At 37.2% G+C, this 9948-nt stretch overlaps 1 long non-coding RNA gene across 1 annotated transcript; it reads right to left on the bottom strand.

Moving 5' to 3' along the window:
* Nucleotides 1-620: 620 nt before the first annotated feature.
* On the bottom strand, nucleotides 621-9948 carry LOC120885832 (uncharacterized). Its single transcript, XR_005728570.2, has 2 exons — nucleotides 9845-9948; nucleotides 621-1305 (listed from the first exon to the last, which is right to left on the bottom strand). It is a non-coding gene; the product is annotated as an uncharacterized LOC120885832 (long non-coding RNA).

The raw sequence follows: 9948 nt of genomic DNA, 5'->3' as shown, positions 1-9948 counted from the left end.
GGACCATAATTCTCAGGTACAAAGTTTCTATATATTTTTTTTTAATCATGCCGACAAAGAGGCCCAAATTGCTTTTTCATGGAAACTCTCTTTATGAGATGGAATTCTTAAATTATGGGTTGTTGTGATTCAGATTGGAGGTGTCCCCCAAAAAGATCCTGTGTGAATGAATGAATATTCAGAGTTAAAGTGACTGGATTATGAGATCTGAAACCTAATGAGCCCATCCTAGTTTAAATGGATTCATTGGATGGTAATGTAGGCAGGGAGGGCATGGCTGGAGGAAGTGGGTCCCGGGGGACATACCCTAGAAAAGTTCTCCTTCTCTGCCTTCCCCTCCCCTTTCTGAGTGGCAGCTCCCCGACCTTGTCCTTCTGTCACTATGTTCTGCCTTGCCATATGGAATTAAATGATCATGGACTGAACCTTTGAAACTGTGAGTCCAGAATAAACATTTCCTCCTCTAAGTTGTTCTTTCATCGCACAAATGAAAAGCAGACTAACACATGGATGTTAACACATGGATTGTTTCCACAATCCCAATGGCCAACAAACCTAAAAGATTATGGAGGAAAAGAGGTTACTCTGTGAACAAGGCTTTATATTGATGATGATGATGATGATGATATTATCTAACTTTTATTTGGCTTTAGTAAAATTCCAGGCACTTTGATGTGTAAGTATCTCATTGGTCTCATTAAACCCAAATCATAACCAGTGAGGTAGAGATCATCATCCCCACTTTATTTATATGGAAGAAAAATTAGTTATCTAGAGCAGTGTCACATAGGTGAGAATCAAGATCTAGGATGTGGAGCTTGGCTTTCTTCTTCAGAGCCTGAGCTCACGGTCACTGGGCCACAATTGTGTGGAGGACCGAGAGGACACAATGAGAGCTGCATGTCCAGTGATCACAGGCCATCTTCCTTCCTGGTTCTGAGTTTTGTGTTTGATTCATGTTCACATAAAGATGGTGTTTTTCAAAAAGGCTCACGGTTATACTGCCATTGTGAATTGTGCTGTTCTTCATGATAACTCATCTCTGTCCCATTAAAAGCTGATATTCATGAATCAGGAGCTGCCTGGTATTAATCAGGTGATGCCTGCTTGCCTTTGTTTTTGCAGTTGCCAGATGCATCTTTGCCTATTCTTTAACAATCTTTCTGAGTCATTCTGTTTAGAAAAACTAACACATTGCTGCAGCCGTTATGCAGGAGCTGACAAATGAAAGGATGTGTGGCTTCCTGAGGTTGTACGGATGAGAGGCTGAACTCATTCTATTCTATTATCCCAGACGTGGAACACCTATAAAAATTTAAAGATAGCATATAATATACAACCTGTAATGTAATTATATAATTATAATATTGACAATAAAAGTTAATTAACATAATAATGTATAAGCTCTAGATCATTATTTCCAATCTATTTTAATGCATTATGTTAATTTCATTGAAATACTCAAAGAATTTAAAGCAGATTTATCTGGTGAATGATGATAAGAGGTTATAATAAAGAAAAAAAAATAGAAAATATCAAAGAGGAATGATATTTCTAGGCACAGATTCCTATGTCCTTTCTCAGTTTCATAGGATATGCTTTATTTTTAAGTTCAGATCACCAAGATATATGTAAAGACCACTTGGTTTCAGAAGAATCACTTGTCCAAAGATTAGTCTTTTATAATCCTTTGATTACATAACTAAATCCTGCCCATTGCCCAAGACACAATGATAGAAATCAAAGAAATATAAACTAGGTGCAAATAATCTATGCATACATTTTCTACAAACAATGCTGATAAAGTGGTGCAGACTGTCCCAGTCTGTCTTGGACACCAGCATAGGAATAGAGTATATTTCATTTAAGTTAAGCTAAGAGTGAGCCATGGTTTTCCCAGAGAAGGGCACAGGTGAGAATAATCCAGTAGAGTGGTGCCTACAACCTGCAGTTTTCCTTTCATCCACAGTTAATCAAGCTCCAAAAATTAATAGAAAATTCTATAAATAAATAATCAATAAGTTTTAAATTTCACACTGTTCTGGTTAGCATGATGAACTCTCACATGGTTCTGCTCTATCCCACCTGGGGCATAAATCATCCCCATGTGCGGTGTATCTGTGCTGTACACACCGCCGCCCATTAGTCACTTAGCAGCCACCTCCAGTTATCAGATCAACGGTTGTGGTATCATAGTGCTTGTGTTCAAGTAATCCTTACTTGTTATGGTTTGGATTTGAAATGTCACCCAAAAGCTCATGAGAGGAAGGCTTGGTCTTCAAGGTAGTAGTGTTCAGAGGTGGGGTTTTTGGAAGATGTTTGGATCATGAGGGCTCTAACCTCATCAAAGGATTGATCCATTGGCGGAGTCATCATTTAATGGGCTATTCAAAGGATACATGCTATTCAAAGGTGGTAGGAACTTAGGAAGTGGGACCTGCTTGCAGGAAGTAGATCCTTGGGGGTGTGGCCTTGAAGGGGCTCTATATTGTCTCTGACACAGTCCACTCCCTGTCTCTTTCTCCTTCCTGGCCACCATGAAGTGAATCGTTTTGCTTTATCATGTGCTCCTTCCAATGGTGTTCTGCCTCAGTATAGACCAGGAATAATGGACCTAAGCAACAATGAACTAAAACCTCTGAAAACTGGGAACCATAAGTTTCCCCTCTTTTTAAGTTGTTTCAGGTATCTTGTTATTGCAATAGAAAACTTCCTAATACATATTACTTAATAATGGCCCAAGAGCAGAAGAGTAATGATACTGGCAATTTGGATATGACAAAGAGAAATCATAAAATGCTTCCTTTAAATAAAAAGGTGAAAGCTCTGGAGTTAATAAGGAAAGAAAACAAGTTGTATGCCGAGGTTACAACACCTACAGCATTCATCTCAACTTCATCTCATCAGTTAGGCACTGTATCATCACACATCATCATGAGAAGAAAGGTGAGTATAGTACAATAAGACTTTGAGAGAGGATACAATAGTGATATAACTTTTACTATAGTATATTTTATAATATATTTTATTACTACTTATTGTTTAATCACTTACTGTGCCTAATTTATAAATTAAACTTTACCTTAGGTATGTATGTATAGGAGAAAACATAGTGTAGATATAGATGTATGCTTTGGTACTGCCTATGGTTTCAGGCATTCACTGGGGGTCACCCCCAAATATAAGGGCTGACTACCATAGTGAACCAGTCTACCCTCTAACCCTTGGCCAAGATTTTATAGATACAAATTGTTCAATATTATTTTTCTTTAAGAACATTTTTACACCATTTAGGAAACAAAAGAAGGATAAATGCCAAAATACTAACACATATCATGAAGTGAGGTTTAGAACTGTTTCAAAGAAACTTTTCACCTTTACCAAATACTCTAATACAGACTTATTCTTAAACTATGTCCAAACTTAAATGGCTTACCTCCTCCAATAACTGAAATCTGAACTCTGTAAAAGGTAATAATTGATCAAATCAAAGAAATTATTAATTATCAATAAAATCTAATCCTTTCTGAACAATTGGTTGATATCAGAAGAACATTTTTTGAGAGTTTTAATTCATTCCCCCACTTTGTTTGCTCATCAATATCTAGTACCAGCATAGGTTTGAATCTAACATTTTCATAATATGACAAGTGCCTTGCTTTAATTTATAGTTGCTATTCTTTTACTACCAATTGTTCTGAGTCATTTGTTCAGTTGTGTGAAGGCAAAACGGACACACTACCCTGTTGCCATTATAAAAAATGTATGTGTATATCATGATCCACCTTCAGAAGGGAAACACACACACACACACACACACACACACACACACACACACACACAACACTAGAATTGGCTAGCCTGTCAAGTTCTGCTCACTAAAATGAATGAAGCATTGAACATTTCATGTTTAAGGAAATAATTTTATGCAAGTCTGTCTGAAAAAATGTCCTGGTGGCTGTAATAATTGTCAAAGTTTTCTGTTTTCCTTTTCTCCCAACATGTTAGGACTATTATGAATTAGAACCCTTGGAGATCTTGGATTTCTGCCTTTGAATGCATACTGTATTTTATTTAGTGAAGACAATTATTTCTGATGTCTGATTCCTTTGCTCCTCTTTGGAAGCAGCACTCTTATCTTTTTCTAAAATGCTGTTGATTCTGAATCTTCCTTTGTCAAACATGCCTCTGTTGGACCATTTATTTGACTCTGGCTTCTCTTTGGTAAAACGTTGGAATTTTCTCTTTGTGCAGGGGAAAGGAGTTCTAAGAGAACAGGAATTTAGGACACAAAATTTTATAGCCTTGTAAGGCTTTTTCTTTTAATGTCTATTACTTTTGTACCATCAAACCATCAAAAAAAAATCTTAAATTGAAATATTATAGATTGGGTACTATCTGTAAGCCGTGATCTTATTACTGTATTACCATTCACTTGAGAAAAGATAAGCAATAAAAGAAACAAGTGTGTGGTAATTCAGGTTGTATAAGGTGTTTTGAAGAAAAATAAAGTACAGAGAATGGAGAGTGATGGTGGCAAGGTGTGGTTGTGATCTCTCTGATAAGGTGATGGGGACTTCATGAAGTTCAGAGGTGATATCTGGGGAGAAAATATTCCAGATAGAAGATGGAGTAAGTGCAAAAGTAAGCTGGAGCTCTCTTGGCCAGTGTAGTGGGACTGGAGAAAGCAAGGGAGAGAGTGCTGGGAAGGGGATCAGAAAGGTGGGGTGAGTATGATGTAGACCCATTAAACGCTGAAGCTTGAACATCTATTCTAAGATGGGAAGTCTTCCATAGTTTCAAGGGAAGAAATGACAAGATCTTACATTTAAAAGGAATACTGGATGTTGTGTGGCAAAATCTGTGGAAGCCTAGCCAGGAAACCAGGTGGTTAGCTGGGACCATAGTCCAAGTGAAAGAGGATGGTAACAGTGGAGATGAGGAGCATTCAGTAGATTCTGGACTTTCAGGTTTTTCTCCTTGTTTCTTCTTTTGAATGGTAGGGATAGTGGCAAACAATCTGGTTGGGTCATAGGGAAGATGGATGATCAAAAGAAAACCAAAAGATCTTTAAGGAAGCACGTGTGGTGGTGGCTGTCTTCTGCATGTCTAATTCCTGAAAGGGGGGCTTATGTCCTACACCACCACAAGGATGTGAGTAGGGTAGGGAAGTGGTTTGGCTCTCATGTGCAGGTCTTTGATCCATTTTTAGTTAATTTTAAGTCCTAGTGTAGAGGGTCTATTTCATTCCTTTGTAGATGGATACTCAATTTTCCCAGGACTATTTATGAAAAGAGAATTCTTTCCCTCACTGAGTTTTCCTGGCACTTGTTATAATTTAGATAAGGGGTGTCCCCCAAAAGCTTATGTGTTTAATAGATAATACAAGAATTTTCGGAGGTGAAATTATTGGGTTATAAAAGTCTTAACTTAATCAGTGGATTACTACACTGATGTGGATTAACTGGTTAATAACTGTATGCAGGTAGGGTGTGGCTGGAGAAGGTAGGTCACTGGGGGTGTGCCTTTGGGGTTTGTATTTTGTCCCTGGTAAATGGAGTTCCCTCCCTCTCTCTCCGTGTGTGTGTGTGTGTGTGTGTGTGTGTGTGTGTATTTCTCACTCTGCTTACTGATTGACATGTCCTGAGGTGCTTTCCTATGCCATGATGTTCTACCTCACCTTGGGCCCAGAGCAATGAAGTCCATCTATGGACTGAGACCTCTGAAACTGTGAGCCCCAAATAAACATTTATTTCTTCTGCATTTTTCTTGTCACATCTTTTGGTCACAATGATGAAAAAGCTGACCAAAACAGTACCCTTGTCAGAAAAGAGCTGACTATAAATATATAGGCTTATTGCAATTTTTAAATAAAAGTTAATGTGATTTTTCATTATGAATTATACATGTGCCATGTATAAGGTTGGAAAAGGATTTTATCTGATCCTTTACAATGAATGTGCTTATTTTTTATACATGTGTACATGAATTTGTGTAGATATTTTAATAACTCATAAGGTTATTATTATGATCCAAAGTAATATACTATAGTAATATAATACAAAATTCTTGATGAGAAAATATTAATAGCTACAGCTAACATTTATCAAACACTTAAACATCAATCTTTCCCCAGCAATAAGAATGATTATGTAGTGTAGCCTCATAACAACCCCACTATCACTTGGATATGGTTTGAGTAGCCCCCAAGGGTCCATATGTTAAAGGCTTGGTCTCCAGGGTGGGGGTCCAAGGAGATGGTGGAAACTTTAACACATAGTAGAAGGTCTTTGTTCACTGGGGATCCACCCTTGAAAGGGATTAAGGTAGTTCTGTGTGACCTCTTGATAATTCTCATGAGAGGGTGGTTTTATAAGAGCAAGCGCAGCCTCTCCCTCTCTCTGTCTCTGGCTTCCTGTTTGAGTGTGATCCTTTCAGCTCACTTGCATTCCTATCATGAAGTGATACCATCAGCTGTTAGGGTCTCACCAGAAGCCAAACCAACAGGGCCACCACATTTTGGACTTTGAACCTCCCAAACTATGAGCTAATGAAATCTTCTTTCTCCATAAGTAGCTATGTGCAAACTATAACTAGCTTTCATTATAGTGACAAAAAAGGTGATGAATACAAACCCTATAAATAGGTTCTGTGCTTAGGCCTAATTTATAACCAAGTAAATGAAAACTCACTAGCAAGTACTACCTGCTTGCTAAAATAAGACTCTCTTAACCATGCCCTTAATATTCTATTGCAAGGTTCCATTCCCAACATGTAGGTCTTGTCTATGCCTATTATAAGCTTGCTTATACCCCATAAACTCTTTATGACTTTTAAACAACTCTATAAGGGGTATTTTTAACTTAAATTTTATAGACAAGCAAATTCAAATATTTGGCAAGTTTAATGGCAGAACCAGAGTACAAACATAGGATTTCTTATTCCAACCTCAGCTATCCTTCTAGCACAACAAAAATGGTTTAAAATCATGTTGATCTGCTTTAAAAGCATTGAATTTATATTTAGTTTGGTTATGTAAGTAATTTGAATAGTCATAAATCTGATCTTGGGTGATGTTTCTGGATTTCTTTTTCAAAATGAGAACTTTTGAATGATTTTCAGCCATTTTTTTTTCCATCATAGATTCTTTTGAGAATCTAATGAAAACTTTGGACATCTGGTCCTCAAGAAAAATGGATACAAACACATAAACACACATATATCTGCAAATTATTTCTAAGGATTAAGGGACTCCTTACATTCATTCAAGTATCTCAGGTAAAGGACCTATAGCTATGTAGTCCCTGAATTCCTCCCAACTCCAGAATGCTAGAGTTCCTTTGATGTCAAAAAGGAATAAAAAAAATATTTATAATAATATTTAGAGAAACCAGTTTTCTTCCTGCTTCAGTGGCAAAGTCAGGATAATGAAAGTTAGAATTAAATCAGCAAATGGGTTTATTTCCAAAAAAAGATAATTGAAGAACAACTCACATGGCAAGTCCTCCTGCAGAAAAATCCTTGTTCCTAAATTTGAAGTATTTTACTCCTACTGCACATAAGACAATATTATTGTGAGCAGACAGAACATTCACCGTGACATGGATTTCAACAAATATTTTTTTCATATATCTGGAAAGTGGGGTGTCTTATAGGAAAATTAAGAGTTGAATAGAAAAAGGTAAAAGTGTTTCCACATCTTTCAGGGAAACCAAGATATGAAGCAAGGAGGTAGTAAGATATGTACTTTCTCAAGTTGCCTGAAAAACTACTTTCAGTTTTTCAAAGAGCATTGTCCCATTTACAAAGGGTAGTAGCATGCTCCCTCCCTCCTGAAGATATAGAGAATGAGATTTCAGCAGTAGCCCAGGACCAACCTACCTGGCAATCATTCAAGTTCACAGCCTCACTTCAGAAGCATGAAAGTATATTCTAGAAAGCTGGTAAAGAGCAGGAAATTTCAATATTGTTATGTTTGTGGCAGCATAGTAACAGCGTAAATGTCCATCATTCCCAGCAAATTTGAGGCATGGAATTTTTATACACTTAAGATTTTTATCTATTATTATGGCAAGCCAAGGTCAAGTAGGGAAGCTACAAAACTGTATGCTTCCATCTCCGAACAAAACAAACAAAAATTTATGTTGATAATCATTGAAAAAAAAACCAGAAAGCTATTCACCAAAATGTCAATGGTGATTATTTTTAGATATCAATTTTTTAAAAGTTTTACCCCACATTAAAGTTTTTTCCCAGTGAATGTGTTATTTCTGTAGTCAGGAATAAAATAGTAAATAGATCCTACTATATCCACACTAATATTGTCGTCTTCTACTTTTGTTTTTATTTATTGGCTACCAAATGTATAAAAATTCCAATTGTTTTATTTGAATACATTTATTTGTATCTATTATGGTTTAGATATGATGTCCCCCAAAAGCTCATGTGTGAGACAATGCAAGAAAGTTTGAAGGAGAAATGATTAGGTTATAGCCTTAACCTGTTCAGTGAATTAATCCCTGATGGTATTAACTGAGTTGTAACTGGAGGCAGGTGGAGTGTGGCTACAGGAAATAGCTCATGGGGGGGGGGCGTGACTATGGGGTCTATATTTTGTATATGGAAAGCGAAGTCTCTTTCTCTCTCTCTCTCTGCCTCCTGATCTCATGTGAGTTGTTTCCCTCTGCCGCACTCTTCTTCCATAATGCTCTGCCTCACCTGGAGCCCCAAGGAATGAAGCTGGCCTTCTATGGATTAAGACGTTTGAAATGGTGAGCCCTCGAATAAACTTTTCTTCCTCTAAAATTGTTCTGGCCGGGTCCTTTTATCACAGCAGCAAAATGGCTGACTAAAACATTGTCTCTCTTGATATATTCTGTTTTGAATGCTCAAGTTCTTACTCGAAATAACCATCTCTGATAACTTGAAATAAAAGCAAAGGAAGTAACCATTATTGGTCTTTTGCTCCCTGATGTTTAGATTCACAGCGACAAAAATATAAACAGGGCTGGGATATAGCTCAGTTAGTAGAGTGCTTGCCTTGCATGTACAAGGCCCTGGATAAAGATATATCACACACACACACACACACACACACACACACACACACACACAGAGAGAGAGAGAGAGAAAGATCTAATGAACAAAGTGATCACCATTTTTGTAACTTCCCATCACTAACAAATTATTAAACACCTATGTGTATAAGGTGTGTTGAGAGATACTTAGTTACGTAAGACACAGTCTCTGCTCTGAAAGTAGTGTATAGATTTCCTGATGTCAAACTGGGAACGGGGGCAGAATCTAACCCAAGAGGATCTACTCCCCTAAGATCACTTGGACTTATAAGTAGCTTGTAGCTTTAGTGACTCTTCTATTTTCCTTCTACCTCAATTGAATACAACTATGCCCAGGGGTGTACTTACCAGAGTTTGAAGAAATGATCAGCTGTCAAGCACTGTAAACAAAGAGGATCAGTTGTACCTTAACTGTAGGCAGAATGAGTGATGGATTGCTTGGTGTGAAATGAGGTGTGCCAGGCCATCCTCAGGCCAAAAAGAAATCTTATCTCCTTCAAGACCTCAAGTAACCTGAAATTCTAGTACTAAAGATTTATTGCTTTGGATCCTGAAGATTTTTGCCCTTCAATTCTTCCTATGAATAGGAAAACATCATTTCAGTGACCATAGTTAAGCCACTATTAGCTTATGTCTTGAAAAGATATTAATAGATAGGCCACTTTCTAAATTTTAGTACCTGATAGGTGTGAAAATACTTTTATGGGTTAATAACAGATTATTCAAAATGTTAGGTTTTCCTTAAGAATTTTAGGATGGATACTCACTGTATCTACCATTGTTCTTTTCCATTGGGTTGGACAGTCTGAGACCTCACTAAGAGAGCACCAGATCCATTCATTCATCTGAAGTTCAGCCTCCTCAGATATCT

Source organism: Ictidomys tridecemlineatus, chromosome 1 (assembly GCF_052094955.1).
Source record: "Ictidomys tridecemlineatus isolate mIctTri1 chromosome 1, mIctTri1.hap1, whole genome shotgun sequence".
NCBI lineage: Eukaryota > Metazoa > Chordata > Mammalia > Rodentia > Sciuridae > Ictidomys > Ictidomys tridecemlineatus.
Note: the sequence above shows the minus strand (reverse complement) of the source record. Positions and strands in the feature narration are given on the sequence as shown.